Raw genomic sequence first — 23,977 nt, forward strand, 5'->3', positions numbered from 1 at the left:
GACCTTGGGCTTGTCTGGTTTGGAGAAAAGGAGGCTGAGGGGCGACCTCATGGCTCTCTGCAGCTACCTGAGGAGGGGACGTGGAGAGGGAGGTGCTGAGCTCTTCTCCCTGGGATCCAGGGACAGGACGCATGGGAATGATTCAGGGCTGTGCCAGGGGAGGTTCAGGCTGGGCATTAGGAAGCATTTTTTTACTGAGGGGGTAGTCAAACCCTGGAACAGGCTTCCCAGAGAAGTGGTCAATGTCCCAAGGCTGTCAGTGTTTGAGAGGCATTTGGACAATGCCCTTAACAATGTGCCGTAACTTTTGGTCAGCCCTGGTCAGGCAGTCAGACTAGATGATCATTGTAGGTCTCTCCTGACTGAAATTTCTCTTCTCTTCTCTTCTCTTCTCTTCTCTTCTCTTCTCTTCTCTTCTCTTCTCTTCTCTTCTCTTCTCTTCTCTTCTCTTCTCTTCTCTTCTCTTCTCTTCTCTTCTCTTCTCTTCTCTTCTCTTCTCTTCTCTTCTCTTCTCTCCTCTCCTCTCCTCTCCTCTCCTCTCCTCTCCTCTCCTCTCCTCTCCTCTCCTCTCCTCTCCTCTCCTCTCCTCTCCTCTCCTCTCCTCTCCTCTCCTCTCCTCTCCTCTCCTCTCCTCTCCTCTCCTCTCCTCTCCTCTCCTCTCCTCTCCTCTCCTCTCCTCTCCTCTCCTCTCCTCTCCTCTCCTCTCCTCTCCTCTCCTCTCTTCTCTTCTCTTCTCTCCATATTCTCTATAAATTTTACATAAATATATTTGGGTTATGTCATAGACCAAAACACATAGAAATGCAGGAAATTATGAGGGACTTTGGGCCAGCTCAACTCAGTTGAAGATCTGTGCAAACACATGCTCTTCAAAGGCATGGTCAAGGTATGTTCTTTATAGAAAGGTGTGTAAGAAGATCTGTTCAGTCATGTTCACGCCCGACAAATCATCTTCTGGGCCTACAAAAATTAATCTAATTCAGATGCTTGTCCTCCATTCTGTTTTTGTGTGAAAAGTCTATGAGTAGAATGGAAAGAAACCTCTGAGGAACATAGAGCTGACAGAACAATATGTTATCTATTTTTAGCATGCTCCTTGTTGATAAAATTATTACTTACTATATTTCTTTTTCAGACATAGTTTTCTAGCTTTTCACTGGTTCCAGGCACTGCTGATTAACATACTTGAAATTTTACAACACTATGCTGTAATCGCGAATGTATGCAGTCTTTATCAGGTGACAAGTTTTTTTCTTGCAATCTATGCTCTGTGCTTTTTTTTGCCTTTTTTTTTTTTTTTTTTTATTAGCCAAATATGGATCATTTGCTAGCAGAGTATAGTGAAAATTATTTTACTCCCCCTGCCTTTTATTGTTATATCTATTTCTAGCAGCTAAAAAGTCAGTTTTGCAGGGATGCATAGAACCTCTGCAGTGCCTTGCCTGGGTATGTTGGCCAATAGGTTACACCTAACAGAGGAGTGTCTTACAGTTTCACGCTAATCCAGTCATTTGAAAGTAACTCCTCAGAGAAGGAAAGCATGGCAAGAACTCTTTCAGAGGAGTTTCTGGGGATTAACAATACATGAAAAGTATTTCAAGTGATGCAATTTGCAAGGCCACTGCTGCTTTCACCTGAAGCTTCATTTGATACCTTAAGTAATAAATATCTCAATGCAAGGCTGTTTTATTGGTCTTGGTATGCATACAGTTTAGTCAATGTGAGACTGTTTTATTGATTTGGGTATGCATACAGTTGGGAAACAACTCTACTAATGTAAAGCACAAATCAGAGCAAGCCTTTCTATTGCTGAATTGTTTGCTTAGAATTTTTAAATATTAAGCACTTCTCTATCAAATGCATTCATGGCAAATAACCGAAGACTAATTTTTATTGTTCACACTTTAGAAAGGTTTTTAAATTAATGTAAATAATTTCGTAGTATAGAATTACTGATACGTTTAAAACAAAAAGAAAACTGAGAGACAACTAAGTTTGGTCTCTATATTAGACAGATGTAATGCCAATGTCCCTTGACTTTTTTTCAAAGACTTTTCAGTCATGAACAACAAGCAGATGATCAAGTTAGATACTAAACTCAGAGTTCATAGGTAAGCAGTGTTTAACTTTCTAGATCTTCCCAAAATACTTAAGAATATTTATCTTGACCTATGGAGTTTTCTATGAAGAGAGGATGAGATTCTTGGTCTCATCTGTATTCTTTAGCACCCTACCTCCAACACTGATTGGTAACTGTATCAAGGGAGTGAAATAAATTACATTATTTTTCTGGCCTGTTGTAGCAAATATAAGTCCTCACATAGGATAAGGAATTGTGGTTTTTTTTTAATTTTTGGGTTTGTTTTGTTTTGTTTTTTAAGAGGCTGAGGGTGGGATGTATATGTGTGAATAAAATTATTACTGCATATATCATTGCCATTTTTCCAACCCCTATGAAATCTAGCATGCTCAAAGGAGAGCTGCAATAGCTAATAATCGCTGTCTGAAAAAGGCAAATGCATATCCTTGACCAAATTAAATTGAAACAGCCCTCAATGCACAGGAGTAGACATCCAGTGTGCAAGAAATAAGAAAAGGCTTTCTAACATCATCACTGAAATGTTTTTGTGGTCGTTTCCCATGGACAGTGTCTAGCATTTTACTAATGGAAAAACAACACGCACATCTGACATAGCTGGAAAGAAATATTTAAACAGCACATGCAGTTAATAAATCACTGGTGTCTGTAGCAAGGGTGAAATATGGGACAGGTCTGTGGCTTGGAAAGTAGCATAAAATTCTCTAGGGAAAATGTAGGTTGGACTTTGTTTTAACCTTTCCTCAAATACAGATACAGTTTACCGTCATGTCATGTCAAAGGTCCACTATAATACCCCGACATGTCTAACTGTTGTCAGAGACACTGTAAATTGGATTGTTCCAATTATCTAGGCTCCAGGAAGAATAATACTGTAGTAAATAAAGGTCTCTGGAGATTTGTTACAGGCGTGTAATGGCTTAGTGAAAGCCAGTGTCATCCCTACAGATCTGGCTGTATCGGAACATTTTAAGACCTACAGAAATTTAACTTTAGCTTTCCTAGGAGATGCTGCTGTTGTCGATCCTGCCCTGTCAGTGTTTCCAAGGAATTTAGGGTCGTGGTGATGTGAATTTGTTGAGAAAATAGTTTTCCCCTCTTCTTAACACTACATGTAAAATGCGTGTCTGTATCTAGCCAAATTAGTGTGCAGCGTTACCACATGCGTTATGAAGAACACCTTCAACAACTTCAGGCCACCTGGGAATAGAACTGTAGAGATTCAAAAGGAGACCCAGGCTTTAGTGACAGTCACAACACTCATTTTTTAGCCTGTTTCCGCATAACTAAGAGATTTGTTTCTTTTGTACAGAGAGCTGTTGCATACTGGCAGTTCAAAACTGAAAATCAGTAAACAGCTGGGATCTATTTACCTGTTCATGCCAAAAAACCCTCCTATTAAGAGGGAGTGATTAAAAAACCAGGCCCAGCACCCATGGACAGCTGTTAAATGGCAGCTTTCAGGCTGGGCACAACTGTAACAAAATGGTGTCACTCTGGTGTGGAGGGAGGGCATCTGCCTCAGGGGCTGCTGGAGGAGGCACGGCTGCCCCTCCCAGCCAGGCAGAGATCACAGTGGGTGTGCCAAGATCAGAATGGCAGCACCAGCAGACCGGGGTAGGGCTGAGCATCCCAGGCCTGTGGTGTGAGACTCTTCCCTCCCCTCAGACCTCCACAGGCAGGTCAAGGACTTCCTGGGCAATTAAGACACTGTTCCTTGACACACACAAAAAAACCCCAAAGCCTGACAAAAATCTGCAGGGGGAGGCGGCACATCTCCAGATTTCTCTCCTAGAACACCGTTTTTAATTGAAACTTCTCAAAAGGTAATTTCTTAACTCAGACTTTTCAGCTTTCTTCTTAGATTATTATATCTGACAATTGCAGGATTTATTTGGAATTTGCAGCTGATTGGTGTCAACATTTGCTGTTCAGATAGTTTTAAAAAAAAAGCCAGCAAAACCAAAAATCAGTAAAACTGACGTGTGGGTGGAAGCTGTTTGGACACTCCTTATTTTCGAGCTGTGTAGCATTGTAAGAGCTGTATCTTCTGTATCTGCTTCTGTATATAGTCTGTATTCTCTTGGAATATTTGCTTGAGAGCACATAAATATTTAAAAAGTTATCATTTAATAACTGCAAAAAAAATTATACAGTTGTGTAGCAATTACAATTCTAGAAAAAGCTCAAAAAGCTAATGTGTATCTTTTGTCATCATCAAAAGCTAGCTAAGTTGGTGAGTTGTTCTGTGTTTCCTCTGAACCGCTGTGTTATGTTAGCTAGAGGAAGCAGAAGTTTTAAATAATCCTTGGGTACTAATTACAGGGAGTGCAGTAGAAATTTTGCCTTGATAATGCTCTCAGTAATTATCCTTTATGACATTATAAATATTTTTTTTTAATCTTTTATATCTGTATGTGTTCCTATGTGAAACTCTAGAGTTTATTTAAAATTAGCAGTAGTTTTATTAATGAACACTCAACATTTTGAGTAATAAGCACATAATGTAAATACTTTTAAAGTGCTTAATATGACACAAATTCTTGTTTAGATGCATGTGGTGATAAATTAGAAAATAATAAAACATGCAACAAAAAGAAAAATCTGTGAAAGTTTCAGGGTAGTGAACAGACAGACTTGGCCAATAGCAGTGTGTATTACAGGTCATAATGGGTCAGCGAATAACATTTGTGTCTGCAATTTTTTTCCTCAACCTTCATAATTTTGTTAACCTGTATTTTTTCCACCTTTTTTTTTTTTTTTTCACAACGGTTATTGGTTTTGTGTTCAAATGCAAAAAGAAAGAAGAGTACTTATAGCTATGTTGCACTGGGCCATTGACTCAATGTCATTTAAAACAAACAAACCTACCAATCAAGCTATTGTCGTATTGTTTGTTATTGTCATATTACAACCTATATGTTATAGTTGCAATAGGAGGTGTTTTTTTGAGGGATGGAAGTCAAACATAGAAATAGGCAAATGTTCTGGACAATGAATTTGCAATTAGAATTTCAACTTGCTTCATCTGGTGGAATTATATGGTGGCCTATTTGTACAGTACTTGAGTGTATACCATATGGAATAATTAAAAAAAAAAATAAATCCCTCTTTCAGTTCTGATTCTGAGCAGGGTGTATTTTGGGCAGAATGAGTACTGTGTAGCAAAGGCTGTTAGTGGGGTTTGCAGCAGTACCTTCCTGCTACCTGTTGGACAGGAGTTTGATAGCACTTGCCAGGCAGATAAGTCTACACTTCCAGGGAGTGCTGGGCCAGTTGTACCCTTTTACTTCCCCTGCAGTCTGGCTGTGCATGCAGGGTAAAAAAATGTTTTCGGCATCTGATTGTATAATGCACGATTACTGAGTCCCCCCAAGACAGTGCTTTCTGCTATGGGACATAAGAATTGGTCATGCTGTGGGCATGTCCAGGATTTTGGGACATGAAGCAGCTTAGCTGGAGCTAACTTGCCAACATGTACTTTTTGGTCATATAAGTTCAACAGAATTTTTGCAAGGCATGAAAGAAATGACCATATCTGTTTGTCTTATTCTGAGAAGACAGTTTAAAGAGGATTTGAACAGTGTTTTAGTGTGAGGGTATTGTCACAATTGTGATACAGTAGAATGATTTCTGAAAGAACAAAATTCCTGTCTTTGTGACATGACTACATCCTAAACTGCAGGCATTTGTAACTAGCATTCATTCCATTACACTGTTAGGCTAAAATTCCATATAATCGAGGAGTCTGAGAAATGAAAGCATGCTGCTCAAAACAGCATGATTCAAGTTACATTTGTAAAATGTCCTGTACGTAGGATGTAATATGAAAACCTTTTTTATATAAAGTGGTGCTTTTTCATTTCTGAACTACACAAAACCCTTAATTCTCTGACATTCTATATAAATGAAAACACAAAATTTATTAAAAAAGAATTTTCATTGTCAAGACGTTAGCTATATATTTACTTCAATACTAAGCAGTTACTTTATATAATTTATTTTATAGAAAGTTCTGTTCTTTAATAAAATGGTGCACACAGGTTTCTCATTTGCCATACCTTCATCTCACAAGAGAGTTCTGTTTGTGCCAGTGGAATATGGCATCTATGCTTTTACAGGAAGTTAATTTGTTTTAATAATTGGTTGACTGTTGTAGTAAGGTCTCTGAATATATAGAAGTTCTTCACTACAGTAAAAATGAAAGTGGTGTAGTTAAAAACTAAGTTGAAAGTCTTCTAGTGAATGGAAGGTCACTCTGAAAACTGCAAAACAAAGTTAAATCAATTAGATTTCCACAGATACATTTCTGTTTCTATTGCTGTGGGTTTTAGTTGTCAGCAAAATGTATAAATGCTTTTGGGAGACCCAAATTCTACTTTCAATGTTAATATAAATCCATGATTTGTATTATTAGCCAGCATCTTGCTGGCCAATAAACTTTATGGACTAGCTTTTTATGATAGGAGAGATAGGCAGGGTATGTGGGAGAAATAAGTAACTTTAAATATATTAAACAGACATGATCAATATATTCTAGAAATATAAAATAATAATGTAAGAAGTGACAGTGAAATCTGTGGGAAGTTCTGAATAATATTATATACTAAAGTTTAAATATATTATGACAATCCCTCTTTAAAAATCAAACTGCAGCTCTAAATCATATTCTGATAGCTCTTATTACCCAGAATTAAGCTGAATTATGACTAGTCATTGACTAGGATGTGGATATAGATATATAGGGGTTTTTAATACTATAATTTTTTAGTATCGGTCAGTGTTTGGAGAAATTTCAGTCATACGATGACAGAACTGACTTCTAACTATTTTCAAAGATCTGGCAGAAGTACATTCCAGTATTTCCTGTAGGTCAATGCATATCCAAAGCATATATTTATGTCTAAGCATTGTCCTAAACCTGACTGGCTGAAATTTTAAAACTTGCCTTAAGGATATGGATGCCCAGCTCTCATTAATTTTAATTCAATTAATTAATTTGGTTACTCATTTTCCATTAATTTACATTAATTTTAATGGGAATTGGGCATCCAAATCCCATAGGCAGGTTTAAAAATATCAGCCAGAATATAATGAATATCCAAGGGAAAGGAATTCCAGAGCAAATTGAAACTTCTCAGCCGTAAAAGTTCTCCTGTTAAGCAGCCATCTTTTTGCTCTACATTGTCAGGAGTTGCAACCTATGATCTCTCAGAAAGAATAAGCCTCTGACAGTTCTTCAGAAGTTGATCAACAACTAGAATTATGCCTTAAGAAAGCAAGAAAGCAGTGTAAGCCTAATGGTGACTACTCTGTGCTAAATTGCAGCAGCTTGTTGTATCTGAAGGTCAAACAGCCATGCTCAGGTGTGAGCACTGACACACAGATTTCGTTGGTACAGTACTGGAATATTATGCTAGTGTCAGAAAAGATTTCATGGGCTTATGATGTTGTTGCAGCATCCATATTACACACCAATAACCAAGTATTTTAGATGAGCCCTGGCAATCACAGGGTAAGCCTGGTAATACTGAGGGATCCAGTGGGTTTCTTTGTGCTCATGCCTTCTACAGGTAGTGTGAGATTGGCAGAATGATGGGCACCACCGCCTGAGTAAGGACAGATGCAACAGGAACAAGTGTGCTCTGTTAAATACTGCATGTGCCTCTTTCAAATATTCATTCAAGTTCTTCTGCTGGTACTCAACCTGACGTCTCAGAGCTTTTTGGTTTGATTTTGTTTGTTTTTCTCTTGTAATATGTGTTTATGGCTGTTAACCTTGAGAAGTGTTTAGTTTTCATTTTCATTAATTTTCCTTCTTAGCCATACACTTAATCATCCTTCTGCATATCTGCTTTTTCCTTTAAAATCTGGAGGTGAAGTCCCTTAATCAATTAACAATTATCTTGCATTAAAAAAAAATATAGGAAAATGTTTTTTTCAGCACCTTTCATGTTACTCTATTTTTATTTCATGGAAGCTTCAAATACCAAAATTGAAATAATTCTGTTTCTTTCGGCTGTTGTATCTAATGTGTTTCATAAACCAAACTTTGAGAAATCTTTCAATTATAAAGTTGGTGAATAAGTCAACAGGAGCTATTATTAATCTTAATACTATGAATCCCCTTTCTCTTTTTTATGTCTGTGGTAAGCATAATTCCTTTTTCTTTTTAATTATCAGATTGCAGCCACTTTTGTTTACAGTAGAACTATACTGGAGAAATTAAATTTCTCAATTAGCAACTGAAAAAGAAAAGCAGTTTAAATTGCAAAACAAGCAGGTTAAACCTCCCTTAATTAATTTTCTCGTTACCTTTTTTTTTAAAAAAAAGTAGTATAGTTGCACAGGGGAAAATGTCACTTAATCATGCTACATTTAATTGGAACAAATAATTATAGTGAAATATTAATCATTATGCACTGAAGCCCCATTTAAAATGTAATCAGTCCGAATTGAAGACAGCCTACTTCCTGCATTAATCTGAATTGTAACCTTACTAAGGTGTTTCCTATGAATATATGTAGAAGACTTGTATCCTAAAACTGTAGATAGCTTGAATATAAAATGTCATATAACTAAGCTATTGTGTATGAAAATTGCCACTGCAGTCTGTACACATCCTGGAAGAAATATTAGGATGAAGTTTGTAAAGCCTTTGGCATGTGCTGTCAGTATCCATTGTCAAATTTAGTCTCATGGGGGTGTTTACCATTGACTTCAATGGAAACAGAGTTTCTCAGTGCCAAGAGCTTCTAAACAATCACTTTTAAGGACTGGGGGGGGGGGGAAGTAATAATCATGATTGCATTGATCAGTTTCTATCTGAATGTGCTCTGTTTTTAAATTTAAATGAAGATGGATTTGTTGTTCTGGATGGCTTAGACTTCTATTAATTATACAGTGACATAATATTTAATTATCTTGAGTCAGTATGGCAATTTTCTTGAGTTGGAGATGGATTATTCCATTCAGATTCCAGAAACTGAACTTTATGATGTTTATCAGTTCATAATTAGCCTTGAATTGCTAGCTGTGGTGTGGATATTGGGAAATTTCTTAATGCTTGGGAATCCTACAAGTTTAAGACCCTCTTGTGGTACAGATGTCCTCCTCCTGGATACCTATGTGAAGTCTGAGGCTATGGAGATCATTAGTAACTTCTTCAAAGCTCCTGATTGCCTCGAGTTGTGGCCTTTTGGGCTATGATTATGAAGCATTCATTCTCTGGGTGCATATTTAGTAAAATTAGAAATGTTCAAATGTAATAGGCCTCAAGGAAGTGCATATATGTTAAATATGAACTACAGACAGTAGATTTTCATCTGAGCATAACACCTTATCTCCTTTTATCTTAACAGGCAAGGAAATAAAAATGGCAGTTGCCTATATGTATCCATAAGTATACCAACATCATCTAGGAGGTATCATTTTTTCACGCTCAACACAGTATAACACTCTTGCACAGTTTAACACCTGTATGAGGTCAAAATTGTAGACGGTATTGGTATCTGCTGATCCACTGAGAGCATCAAAACACTCTCAAATAGTGTTTTTTAACTATGGCCATGGTGAAATGTCTGCTGAAACCTGAGCCTCAAGTGATATAAACTCAACTATGAAGTAATGAACAACTGCACAAGCTTCTCCAGCTTGTCACTGCATGGAAACGAATAAGCACACTGTGCAGTTTGCTAGTAGAGACTGCCCAGGAATTGGTGGTCTCACTTTGTGGTGGAAATGAAGGTGCATTTTTTTAAATATTCACCTCTGTGCAATAACAGGAAAATGGGAAATGAGAAAAGGGAGAAGGGGAGACAGATGTACTCTGAGAATTCACTGTTACCTGAGTTCAGCTCTCCACTTTTGGCAAGCAATCAGCATTGGGTTATTTCCTCCCTTCAAGTAACAGAAGTAACTATACAAATGCTGTGCAATTATTAAGGAAATATATTAAGGAAAACCCTTTAGAGATACTAGTTTTTCCATGTGGCTCAATATAAATGGTTATCCAAGTATGTATCACCTCTGCAATCAGGGTGAGAGGGCTTTGCTCACTTTTCCTCTTGAGCTGCCTTGCTCCTTAATGTTCCAGATGCCTGCCAGTGTTTGGCTTTTCTATGAAGAGTTTCTGCACAGGAATTGGCAATTTGCAGTCAAGGTGTGAGCAGAAAAATGTGTGTGTGTGAGGGGGAGGAGAAGGGAGTGGAAAGGGAGAAAGCACATATAAGATGTTTTCTGAGAAAGCTTTGGAATTCAGTCTTTCTGTCAGGTGTCTTTGACAGGAGTCAGGACTTGCTGAATGGATAAAAGCAGAGAGAAGAAAAAAGCAAGACCACGGCAATTTAAGATACTATCCAGTGTATCTTAGTGCTAGATATCATTCAAAGGACATGTTTAATTTAAGCAGTGATCCTATGGAGCATATTAACCTTTCTAGCCTCCCTACTCCATGCTGAGCAGTAACTGTCTTTTCTTGCTTTTTAAAAATATCTTACCAACTCTACTGCACCATTTTAATCTTGTCTTTGAAAGAGATGTATCCTAGAAGTTACCTGATTGGAATCATGCTAACCCACCTCTTCTGTCCCCCATTAAAAAGATAAACCTAGATTGTAAATGGGGTTAATATGAAAAAAAGCAGGGAGGTGGGAGAATGGCAAGCCAGCAGCAGGAGTCAGCTGGCAGCAGAATGGATGAAAATTATGTAGTTAGCAGGCCAAAATGAGTTTGAGGGAACCTGTGAGTATGTGGGTCAAATATTCTGCCAGTGTAAATGTCACAGGTGCGCTGATTTTAGTAAATCTGTGCCCATTTATTTCAACAGGAAAGTTAGCAACACTTTCTAGGACTAGTTAATTATAGCTGGTACCTCAGGATCCTATCCATGCACAGGAATGACCTGTGTGTTTTATTCTCTTCTTTTCTTGTCTGGTCTCTGACCTGATTTTTGTAATGTCTCCTGAAATACTTGCTGGCTTTACCTAGTGAGTCTGTCATCTGTGGCTTGGACATGACTAAAAAACCCCCTCTCATTCAGTATTTGCGTAACTGAGTCCTAGTTAGGATAAATTATGCATTAAAATTAATTATGTCTTTTTTTTTTTTTCCTGGCATTTTTCATTTAATTTTTCAGTTAAGCTGTAAAAAACAGAAAAAACAAAAAACCTTGATAAAACATTTTTTTGCCACCAAAATACTGTGTTGACATGCAGAAAGGCTTTACTCCTGACATGATACTGGTATTGTGCTAGTAGTGTCAGAAGCTTATGGGTATTCTCACCTATTTCATGTGAATAATGCATCAGTGCACAACTTTACAGTGTGTATTAACAAATATTAGAGTTAGGTAGTTAATTAGAGTCAACACAGACTCCTCCACCAGCAAATGCCCAGGCCATTGCTTAAGAATAGCACTATACACTTTCTTCATCACTTTCAGTATCTTCAAAGACAGGGATACCTGCAGGCAGAAGTAGTATATTTGATAGCATTATTATTATTTGACAATATTATCTGGATATTTCTTCCATGAATCTGTCCAGTTGCTTATGAACCTGGGTGTACTTTAAATATCTACAACATCCTAGGTCAAGTATTTGTATTGACATTAACACCTACTGTGAGCACTCTTCTGTGAAGTCTGACTGGGTCAGATGTTTGAATGAGTTTGGAGAATAGCACTTTGATCACTGAATCTCTTTTGGATTGGAGGTTTGACAGTGTTAGTCCACCAGAGCAGTTCCTCCCACAGGGGTGATTTACAGGTCCAGCAGTACGTACCTTTCTGTGTTACAACAGTTATTAACTAACAATTGCAGTTGTTTCTGGTATTTGAAAGAATCTATGCTATACATATTGATCTTTATAGCTATCCCTTCTCAGGGCTAAAAAATGAAAAAGAAGCTAGAAAATCCATGTATCAATAACTAAATCATTATGTTTGAGATTATAATATAGGTGGCATGTTGAAATTAATTCATCCAATGACATCAGAACTCAGTCTGAAATTATTTATCTAATGCATGTTAATAACTAGAGTAACAGTTTCAAATAGGACTCTGGGTAAAAATGGCTTCATTTATTTTGGAGGAGCTGCAGTTCCTTCTGACTTTGTGTAATAGGTGAGTTCAGACACTTCACTTCTGAAAATGTGGTCCATGAGAATTTTTTTATGGGCTTCACCACAAAGTCCTTTCTGTATGATGAATAGGGTTGCAAGACCTCAGCTAGTTTGCAGAAAAGCCACAGATGAAAAATACTGACAGCCACTGCCCAGAAAAGAACAAGCTGTATAATTTACTGTGGGTCACCCATTTTGAATGTTGTAAAGTTATATCCAAAGCTGTCACCTTCATAGACTGAGTGACATCTTGTGATAGTAAAGGTTATGAAATAAAGAAACGTATCACACGATTTATTAATCTTTAGACAAACGGTCAGAAGGATTTCTGACTTCTATTTGCAGGTATCAAAAAGTATGAGACAAAACACTTCTGTAAAGGTTTACAGGGAAAATAAATCAGCATTTTGGAAAAAAAGACTTTGCATCTGCTTTCTGGGATGGAGTGACTTTGATCTTTAAATACTTACAAATGAATCCAAATAGAGTTTGGGGCCTTTTGAAGTCTGCATAAGTGATTTGCATTTCAAAAGGTCCTGCAGTAAACACCAGTTAAGGTCCCAAAAGTCTTTTAAGAAGATGATTAACTTGAGAAATCCTTTGTTAATAATTAGTGGGGCTGACTCCTGGGTGGAATTACATATGGGGGAAAAAATTTCATGTATCATCATACACTGTATTCTGGACTTTGAAATCAGTTTGGGTTGTGTTTTTTTTTTGTTTTGTTTTGTTTGGTTTTTTTTTTTTAAATCACGATTGAGTGTGTGATGGAACATTAGCATTTATGTTTGAGTTCATAGGAATGTAAAGAAATCATACAAAGAATGTTTAACAGCATACCAAAAAAATGTAGTTTGCTTTTCTGTGAGCTCTATAGAGTCACATGAATTGATAAACAATACATTTTATACTATCAACATACTGTGGATCAAAATTCTTCTTGAACACTATGAAACAAGACCAAAACCTCTGTTCCTGTCTGAGATCACTGTTTAAATGTAAGGAAAGAAACATCAAATAGGTAGATATGGCTTGACTACATGAAACAACATTTTTATAGAACAGAGTGGGTGTTTGAAAAATAAAAATAAATAGATACAAAACAAAGTTAACTTCCATCGAGTACTACTGTGCCCAGAGGAGTGTCAGTCCTTTCCACATGGCAAGAGCTTCTGTAACTTGAGTCACAGGATCAGGCAGATGAGGTGAGGCTGCTGAACATCATCTGGACCTCTTTCCTCATTCAAAGTAGTTCCAGTTACAGACAGCTGCTCAATGCCTTTTCTGGTCAAGTTATAGGTATCTGCAACGATGGAGATTTCACAACTTCACTGGGCTACCTGTGGCAGAGTTTGACCACTCACATGGTGGGGAAAAAATAATCCTTCCATCTGAGAAATTTTTTGTGCTGCAACTTGTCTGTGTTGCCTCTTATCCTAGTACTGTGGAAATCTGAGGAGAGTCTGGCTCTGTCTTCTCTAATCTTTCCCTTAGATAGTTGAAAACAGATGTAAGATCTGCCACTGAAGCCTCCTCTCCAGGCTGAACATCTTCTCCCAGCCTTTCTTCATGTGTGCATCCATCCAGGTGGCATTTCAGAGCCCTGAGTGCACCAAGTTCTGCAGCTCCTTTCCTGAAGGAAGCAGGCACTTCCACATGATACTGGAGAGCTGCATTTAAGCTCAGCCCCTCAGCCTCAGCTCTTGCTTGAGCACTGTTGCGGGTATGTTTGTTAACAAAGTGGATCAGGACCATGGCAGACTGGGTCTTGTGTCTCATTTCTTCCTTTATCAAACTGCCTGAGGTATCAACACAAGATGTTAACCCCTTTGCTTTAGTTGATGTGAATCATTATGACACCTCTAAAATCACTTTTATGCTATTTATTGTTATTTCAGGTGAGATTCTGATCCATCTTTCATTTCCCAGTGGGGTAAATACAGGCCAAACTTGTGTCACATGTACCTCACTGCCTGATGAAAACAGGACAAAACCCCCCCTACTTTTCTCATTTTTCACATTGTCTTCCATTCCTTAAAGCCACACTTCTCCATTATTGTGAAAGAGTATTGTAGAAAGAGATATTTGTAGTCTGGATTAGGCACCTAAAAATTAATCATTAAAATAATAAATGGCCATCTCAGATGGATTAGCATATGCACCACAGTTCTGTAATGCCTTAGAGGGAAAAAGAAGGCTGCTTATGTGAAGTTGAACAGGACATCCAAGGGATTTCACAAGATCATCTTGTTTAATCCATCACCAGGATCAACTCTGTGTAAAGTTTTCTAGCAGAGGCTATATTTCTGGAGTAGGAAGCAAATGCTAGACCATCTTTCGCTGCTGGAGAGGAAAAAAAAAAAAATAATAAAAAATACCAAGAGCTGATACTTCACCAAATTTTCAAATCAAATGTCCTTAACAAAATATCCTGAGAAAGATTGTTTTGGTGGCATTCGTGTTCATGACAAACATGTTGAAGGCTAGAAGCATGCTTTCTATAGCAGAAGCCACAGGCTGATAGAAAAGTTGCCTCAAGAAACTGCTAATTAAACATTTTGGACCCATTTTTCCTAGAGGTGTTGGGCACTACTGATATCTTTCATCAGCAGTTGTCCCTTTCCTCGCTCCTCTAAAATGCAATACTGGTGCTGGTTTTGTCCCAGTGTTCTTGTGTCTTCTTCTGAGAAGTCCTGTTATCTCATTTGTGATGCAAGATAAATTACTGGATCTGCTAGGTAACAAAATCCAGAATTTCTGGATGATGCATAAGCAGCAGTGTCCTTAAGCCAGACTGTCTTGTTCCTTTTCACAGATGACTCTTAAGTCATATAATTTAGAAGAAAGCTAAGGAAATATCTTTATGTTGTGTGACTTCTATTAGCTGGTCATCAGTATTCATAAATGCCTTATGCAGGTGCAACTGATACTATAAATTCCATACTTCATGTCCTCATTGGGATCCCCTTTCTTCTTCCACATTCTCCTTCTCCTTACCATTGTCCTCTATTTCCCCTCTACTCTTCCATGTCTCAGGGAGTTTCATGGTGATTAATGAAACTAGATGATCTCTAAAGAGCATCTAAATGATCTAAAATTATATTTAAAGATCCCTTCAAACTCAAATCATTCTGTGATTCCTGTATCCATGCAAAATCAGACACAGCTTTCTCCCTTATCTTTGCACTAATGTCCTTTTTTTTCCTAAACTCCAGAATTAGTACAATTTTCTTGTTAAGCAAGAATTAAGTGAAGAAGACTTGCTTGGCCTCCTATGGCTACCATGACTTTTGTAGTGAAAAATGCTACATAATTTATCTTCTAGGGCTTCAGGTTTTATCAGCAGCAATGCTTCATCAAAGAAAATTGCTGTCAGAAGGGCTGTCAGATTTTTTCCCTCTTAAACTTGACGCAATGCTTGGTTTTGTGCTTATAGTAAAAGGGTTTTTCTGAAAAGGCAGAATATATTTTACACAGGGAACTTCTATTCCTGGAAAACCATCCAAAAATCTAAGTAGAACTTTCTCTGGGATATTTTAAAAAAACGTATCTTAGGCTTTCAATTATATTTGAATGACATAGTCTAAACTGGCTGTACCCACTGTTCAGTCCCACTACCGTAATGCACAATTAATAGCCTTAAAAGAGAAAATCCTCCTAACCTCCCTTTCCTTTAATGAATTGTCTCCCTGTAAGAAATTTTTAAACCCCCAAACCCTCTTAGCCATATTGTCAACTTGCTGAAGGAAATTTTCCATTTATAGAGTTTTAAAGTTTAGTTTTTCTATGAGGTTTTCTCAAAAATACATTTATTGTGCCAAGCTGTAAAGCTTGATTTTTGTTCCCAGACAAGCAAATAGGTGTTAAGTATAAAGATACAAATCTGCTGATATGTTTTCTGACTTCTTGGTCATTATATTAAAACTGCTGAAGTTATTGATGTAATTGGAAATTTTTCTTCATTTCTGATGTTTTCTGACTTGTTCTGGTATTTGCTGAGTTATCTCCTGTTATACTTAAGACTTTTAAATTCAGTGGTTTGCATCTTGGCTGCCTGGCTTCCACTGACATAAAGTGAGTTAGATGACTGATCCCTTGAGTGTCACAAAAAAAATTAACTGTTGTATGCTTGGCCCTGTATCCACTGAGGACAGCAGTTCCGTCTTCTAACCTCCTCTGGGATCGAATAGATTTTTAGTACCAAGTTGGTTGACATTGCAAGTTATAATAGAGTCATCATCAGAGTAATTAAAATATTTATAAGTACTATAATAAAAATAATACAGCTGCATTAAATTCCAAATTAAAACATACTAATTTTGTTGGATTTCCTTTAGCAAAGCTGGAGAGAAAGAAAGGTTCTTCAGATAAGACATTTGATGTGTGGAGTGAGCACTTCAGTTTCTTCACTTCTCCATACTGCCTGGTTCAGGATTTAATCCTATCTCATGTGATATTTGGCCAATTTTATTTGATGTTTTATTTCCACTGGAATAATCTCCCTTGCATTTAAAAATAAATTTTAAACCATAAATATGATTAAACAATGCAAACCATTTTTTTCTTTCAAAGTGTCTTGATGCCCACATGCATATTTCCTACGTAGGGAAAAGTTGAGGGGGGGGGGGGGGGAAGGGGATTATTCAGCAGTATTCTGAGAAAATTTCATGCTTTTCATAGGATAACGCAGGCTGGAAAGGACCTCAGGAAGTTTGTGTCAGACCTTCTGCTCAAAGCAAGTCAACTCTGGGGTCACAGGAAGTTGCTCAACCCTTGATCCCATTTGGCCTTGAAAAAGTCCCAGGATTGAGACAGCACAACCTCTCCCGGGCAGCCTGTTTTGTCTCTTGATCATCCACATGGTTTCCTTATATCCAGCTGGAAACCATTCTGTTTCAGCTTATAACCGATGTCTGTTTTTCTCCTGGTGTGCAACTCCATTAAGAACCTGGCTCCACCTTCTCTAAGCAATTGTCTTTATCACTGGTGAGGCCACACTTGGAGTTTGTCCAGTTCTGAGTGTCCCAGATACAAGAGAGAGATGGACATACTGGAATGAATCCAGGGGAAGGGTCACTGATATGATGAAGAGATTGTAGCACCTCTTCTATGAGGAAAGCCTGAGAGACCTGCGACTGTCAGTCTGGAGAAGGCTCAGGGGAATCTTATCAATGTCTATAAATACCTGAAGGAAGGCTGTAAAGAAGACAGAGCCAGGTTCTTCTCAGTGGTGCCCAGTGACAGGACCAGAGGCAGCGGGCACAAACTGAAACACGGGAGGTTCCTTCTGAACATCAGGAAACACTTTTTCATTGTGAGGGTGACAGAGCACTGGCACAGTTTGTCCTGAGAGGTTGTGAATCCCCTTCCTTGGAGATACTCAAGAGCTGTCTGGACACAGTCCTGGGCATCTGGCTCTAGGTAGCCCTGCATGAGCAGGTGGATTGGACCAGGTGACTTCCAGAGGTCCCTTTCCACCTCAGCTGCTCTGTGATTCTCAATCCCCTACCTGCAGGCAGGACCAGCTGCTGTTGGGTGTCCCTGAAGCCTTCCTTGCCTTTGGCTGAACTCCCCTGTTCCAATCCCAAACACCCTGGGGGCCTCCAAAGACCTTGCTGCAGTTGATAGCTTTTTGTTGATACATTCCCTGTAACAGGCACCGCCAAGGTGAATGTAGTAGATGGAGATAATAATGTTTCTCAATCCACATGGCACACTTCTATGGATAACAGTCCCTGTGTGGCAGCACCTGTGGTTACTGTCACTTCCAGTCCCAGGAAGAGTCCCAGCATCCCCTGTAGCCCCAGGCACAGATGCAGGCATCATCCCTGAGAGCTGAGGCCACTGTGATGGGTTACTTTCTTCACATACTTGCCATGTGACAATGGGGGACCAAGCCCTGTAGGGCACTGCCACCACTGTTGTGCAGCCCCATTCTCTCTGGAGCAGCATCTAGATTTCTTTCTTAGCACCAGTTGCCCTACTAACTGCAAAAATCTGAATTATTGCAATCCTAGCAGCTATCTCACTGTTCCCACAGCAGCTGTCTGGTAGCCCAGCACTATCTAACCAGCAAGCACTTAAAGACCCTTTTTAATCAAGAACTGGACAAACTGTAAATGAGCTATAAGCGGCAAAGCCCCTAGAAGTTAGCAGAAATGGCTAAAGCTAACAATCACAATTTAAAATAAGTTTGATTAGAAAACAAAACAAAACAACCCCACAAACTGCTGGAAGGGAAATAAAATTTTTAAAATTAAGCAAAAAAAAAAATAATCACATAACAATAGAAGTTGTGGACTAGATATACTATACATATCTATACGGTTTTCTTTATTTGCACTTTAGAGTCCATTAGGCAGACATACCCTAATTTTGCCTGTATACCTTCAAAAGCGTAAGTTTTATGCCAGCATTTTTTTAATTCCCCTTTGAGCTAGTATATGGATGTTACATACAGTTGTTTTTCTCTACTTACAATTTTAATAGAGTGAGTGTAAGAATAGGGGTTCTTCCCTTAGGGAAAGTTCATGCCAGTCAGCCTGTCACCTATTTTCTGGATCAAACCTTTTCCCCCTTACCCCCCTCCAAGAGTTTAGAGGTTGTTACATGTGCATATACTCTCTTTAGATGAAGTCTGGATTACTTCTCTGTGAATTATTTTAAATAACAAGTGTTTATCAATGGCAGTAGATAAGCAGTTCACATTGTCAGTTGTCAATACATCCGTGCATGCTTTCAGGTCTACCAGTTTTTCTTCTGGCGATCAGACACTGCCTAAGCAATAGTTTCCAATTGAATTAATTACTGCTTAGTATAGCAATATGTTCTGCTCTGTTAAGTTAGCCATCTGCTCTTCCTTTTAAGCTTGGTTGTCCTTCCATAGTGAATTATTTAACCTGATGTAAGCTATTTAACAATGCACATCAGAAGCCCTTTGACCACCAGAGGTGGTGTTGAATTATCAAGGATACATTCAAAGTAATGTGATATTCGCTAGGAAAGGTGCCAGTTCTGTGATGGTGCACATTTCAGATGCACCTAAGTGACTCAGCTTAACGTCCTCTCCAAAAAGAGGCTGTGGAGTTCCTGTGGAATTGTGGCTAAAAGAAGCAAGGAACGGTCCTATTTACTGTAGGTTGTGTTTGCAGCCCATGTTACTTTGTCCTGCTTTCCTGACTTCTCCCATGAACCAGAAGACAGACCAGTACATTAACAACCATTTGTTCTGTCTAAATCCAGCTGGATAGTGGCTAGATGGTTCCAGACTGTTGACATCTTTCATGCCATGAAGAACACTACTGTCTGGACTTAGCAGCTGGAAATGTTGTGCCACTTTAATCTGAATGTACTGAAAACTCAGTGTCCCTGCAGATTTACTCTGTATTTGTTAGAAGTATGTTGGACGTGATTTTATAGGTGTATTTTGTCAAAGCATTTTTGCCTTTCTAGAATACTTTGCAATTTGAGGTTTCCCTTGTGAGATTGATATATATATATATATATATATATATATAAACTAGGTGATCGTTTTTGTTGAGTCTTACAACTAATGTTTAATGATTTTTTATGAAGAGACAAGCATTGTGAAAAGCATGATATTTGTCAAATACTAACTTTCTTATGGTAGCACAGTATACAAGGAAACTCTACAAAACCAAACCAGTGTGTGCTGGTTTGGGGCCTGCCGGGACTGGAGACCACATTGCTGTTGTCCCTCCCCCACCCTCGGGCCGGACAGGGATGGAAGTGAGGCACAAACCCCGGGGTTGAAAGAAGGAGAAATTTAATACAACAGTGTAATAAATAACAATCTGAACAACAGCAATAGAAATAATAACAACAATAAACAGTAATAACAGTAAACAAGACAAAAGATACACAGAGAAATACCACAATGGACACATCCAGCCCGCCGCGCGTGTTTCCCCAGACCAAAGCCACAAAGGAAAGCTTCCCGCGCTGCCACGCTGGACCTGACGTCAGCATGGTATGAATAACCTGGCTGGAGATCCCTTCCCCCTGCTGGGGAAGCTTAACCCTATCCTATTCTTTAGTTAAATATGCATTCAAGGTTCACTGCAGACTATAGTGTTAAATTAATCACTTCCCTTTTGTTTGGAAAGATTATTTCTAAAATACAAATGTACACTGAAACACTAATTTTTAGTATGCAACAACAGATGGAAGAGTCAGTTTTTGATGTCATCATTAACAAATCAGAGAGGAGTGTGCTGACACACCAGCTTCTTGCTGTATGCTGATAAATTTAGTAAAACTCTTCATAAAAAGACATATACTGAAGCATAATGAAAAGAGTTGCATTTCCCTGGTTTGTCTTGTTGGGTATGGAAACAAGCTCTTACAATTCTCTCTTTGCCATTACTACACATGTAATAAGCTTCTTTCTAAATTGTAGAGCATATGAACCTAGTTCTTATGGGTGACTTCATCTACCCAGACATTGTTGGAAGAACAATACAGCAGCTTACACATCATCCATTAAGTTCCTGAAATGCGTAGAGGACTGCTTCCTCATACAAATGTTCAATGTGCCAACCAGGAATGAGACACTGCTGGACTTGCTGCTCGCAAACCAATAAAATGCACTTTGTAATATCTGAGTTAGTGACAATCTTGTGGAATTTGGAATCCTGCTGAGTGTGCGGGAGGTCAGTACTAAGACAAAGGTTTTAGATTTTATAAGAGCAAACTTCAGGTTGCTCAGAGCTCAGTTGGGAGGGATCATGTGAGAAGCTTCTGTGGAGGATAAAGGAGCCAGCGAATGCTGGGAGTTCTTCAAGACTACTCTCCTGGAAGCACAGAAACAGTTCATTCACTTGAAAGGTAAAGGAAGCAGGGAGAGCGAGAGACTCTCTTGACTTAACTGTGAGATTCTGAGTTTGCATAAAACCAAGAGAGGCATACCAGAGATGGAAAAGTGGATAAATACCTGTTGAGCACTACAAGGGCATTGCCAGGGTGTGCAGAGATGCAGTTAGAAAAGCAAAAGCTCGGCTCAAATTGAAATTGGCCAAAGATGTCAAAAATTACAAGAAAGAGTTCTTCAGGTGTATAAACAACAAGCAGAAAAAAAAAGGAAAATATTTCCTCTCTGTTAAAGAGGAGAGGTGATTCAGTCACCAACAATGCTGAGAAGGCAGAGGTTCTCAATGCTTTATTCACCTCTGTCTTTGCAAGCACCATTGGGCACTGTGGGAACAAAAAATCCAGGTCGATGCCAACACAGACTCACCATCAGTGAAGGAAGAGTTGGTGTGTGAACTATCACAGGAGCTTGAGCCCTACAAATGTATGGGCCCTGACATCCACCCAAGGGTGTTATGAGAGCTGGCTGACGTTGTTGTGAGGCCATCCTCCACAATTCTTGAGAAGTCATGGAGCTCAGGATATGTGCCAGAAGACTGGAAGAAGACTAATGTCACCCCCATCTCCAAGAAGGGCTTAAAGGAGGATCCAGGAAATTATAGGGCCATCAGTCTTACTTCAATCCCTGGGAAAGTTATGGAACAAATCCTCCTGGGGGCTATCACAAGTCACATGAAGCACGTGATTGGGAAAAGCCAGCACGGATTCACCAAGAGCAAATAGTTCTTGACAAACCTGATCGCCTTCTACAACAAAGTAACCTGCTTGGTTGATGTGGGGTGAGTGGTGGACGTTGTCTACCTGCATTTCTCCAAAGCTTTTGATGTGGTTCCCCACTGCCTCTTCCTACAGAAACTGGTGTACTACAGACTAGACAAGTGGTCTGTGCAGTAGGTGGGGAACTGGCTGACAGACTGCACCCAGAGGGTGGGGGTAAAGAGCTCTTTTTCAGACTGGCAACCTGTCACAAATGGGTGCCCTAGGGATTGATACTGGACCCAACGCTGTTTCATATCTTCATAAGTGATTGGGATGATGGAATCAAGTGTACCCTGATGAATTTTGCTGACAATACCAAACTGAGTGGGGAAGTGGACACTCTGGAAGGGAGAGTCACCCTGCAGGAAGACCTGGAAGAGTGGGACAAGAGCCTTATGGAGTTCAACAAGGATAAGTGTAAGGCCTTGCACCTGGGAAACATGATTCAGGAGTGCAGCACAGGCTGGGATCTATGTGGCTGGGGAGCAGCTCTGCGGAAGAGGACCTGGGGGTCCTGGTGGAAAACAAGCTCAGTATGAGTGAAGAGTGTGCTGCTGCGGCAAAGAACCCACAGGGTTCTGGGTTGCATCAACAAGGGCATCACCAGCAGAGATGATGAAGTCATTATCCCACTCTACTCAGCGCTTGTCAGGCCACACCTGGAATACTGTGTTCAGCTTTGGTCCCCGCTATACAAAAAAGATATGGCCAGGCTGGAGAGGGTCCAGAGCAGGGACACAAAGATGATCAAGGGACTGGGCAGCCTGTCATGTGAGGAAAGTCTGAGAGAATCGGGTTTGTTCAGCCTTCACAGAATCACAGAATTGTCTAGGTTGGAAAAGACCTTAAAGATCATCCAGTCCAATCATCAACTCAACACTGACAGTTCCCAACTACACCAGATCCCTCAGCTCTAAGTCGACCCTACTCTTAAACACCTCCAGTTATGGGGACTCCACCACCTCCCTGGGCAGCCCATTCCAACGCTGTCACTGTAGAGATGGACAAAGCAACACACACACTCTCACATGGGTGAACAAGAGGCTAGATTTTTTATTAATAAAAGCATGCATTTTTATATATTTCAGGTGCCAGAGTGTTTCAGTATAATTGGTCAAAAAGTTGTTTTTAACATTCTCATTGGATAACCTTCATCAGTTTCCTCTCTGCTTGCTTCATCCTCCTATGTAGTCAGCAGCTCCTTTAAAGTTATTTGCTTTAAGCATAGCTTCCTTATCTCAAGGGTACACCAGAATCTTGTCAAGGTCAAACTCTTCTTCAATCAGGTTATCGGCAGACCAGCTGTCTACCCTGACACAATGCCTAACAACTCATTCTGTAAAGAAATGCTTCCTAATAACTAATCTAAACCTTCCCTGATGCAACTTGAGGCCATTCCCTCTTGTCCTGTTGCTTATTACTTGGTTCAAGAGACTCATCCCCAGCTCTCTGCACCCTCCTTTCAGGGAGCTGTAGAGGGCAATGAGGTCTCCCCTCAGTCTCCTCCAGACTAAACCCCCCCAGTTCCCTCAGCCACTCCCCATCAGACCTGTGCTCCAGGCACTGCACCAGCTCTGTTGCCCTTCTCTGGACACGCTCGAGTCATTCAATGTCCTTTTTGTAGTGAGGGGCCCAACACTGAACACAGGAATTGTGGTGCGGCCTCACCAGTGCTGAGTACAGAGCTAAGATCCCTTCCCTGTCCCTGCTGGCCACGCTATTGCTGACACAAGCCAGGATGCCATTGGCCTTCTTGGCCACCTGGGCACACTGCTGGCTCCTGTTCATCCGGCTGTCAATCAACCCCCCCAGGTCCCTCTCTGACTGGCAGCTCTCCAGCCACTCCTCCCCAAGCCTGTAGAGCTGCTGGGGGTTGTTGTGGCCCAAGTGCAGCCACCGGCATTTGGCCTTATTGAAACTTCTGCAGTTGGCCTTAGCTCATGGCTCCAGCCTGTCCAGGTCTCTCTGCAGAGCCTCCCTACCCTCGAGCAGATCAACACTCCCACCCAACTTGGTGTCATCTGCAAACTGACTGAGGGTGCATTTGATCCCCTTGTCTAGAAGATCAATAAAGATGTTAAACAGGAGTGACCCCAAAACCGAGCCCT

This window comes from Athene noctua, chromosome 5 (genome assembly GCF_965140245.1).
Source record: "Athene noctua chromosome 5, bAthNoc1.hap1.1, whole genome shotgun sequence".
NCBI classification, from domain to species: Eukaryota; Metazoa; Chordata; class Aves; order Strigiformes; family Strigidae; genus Athene; species Athene noctua.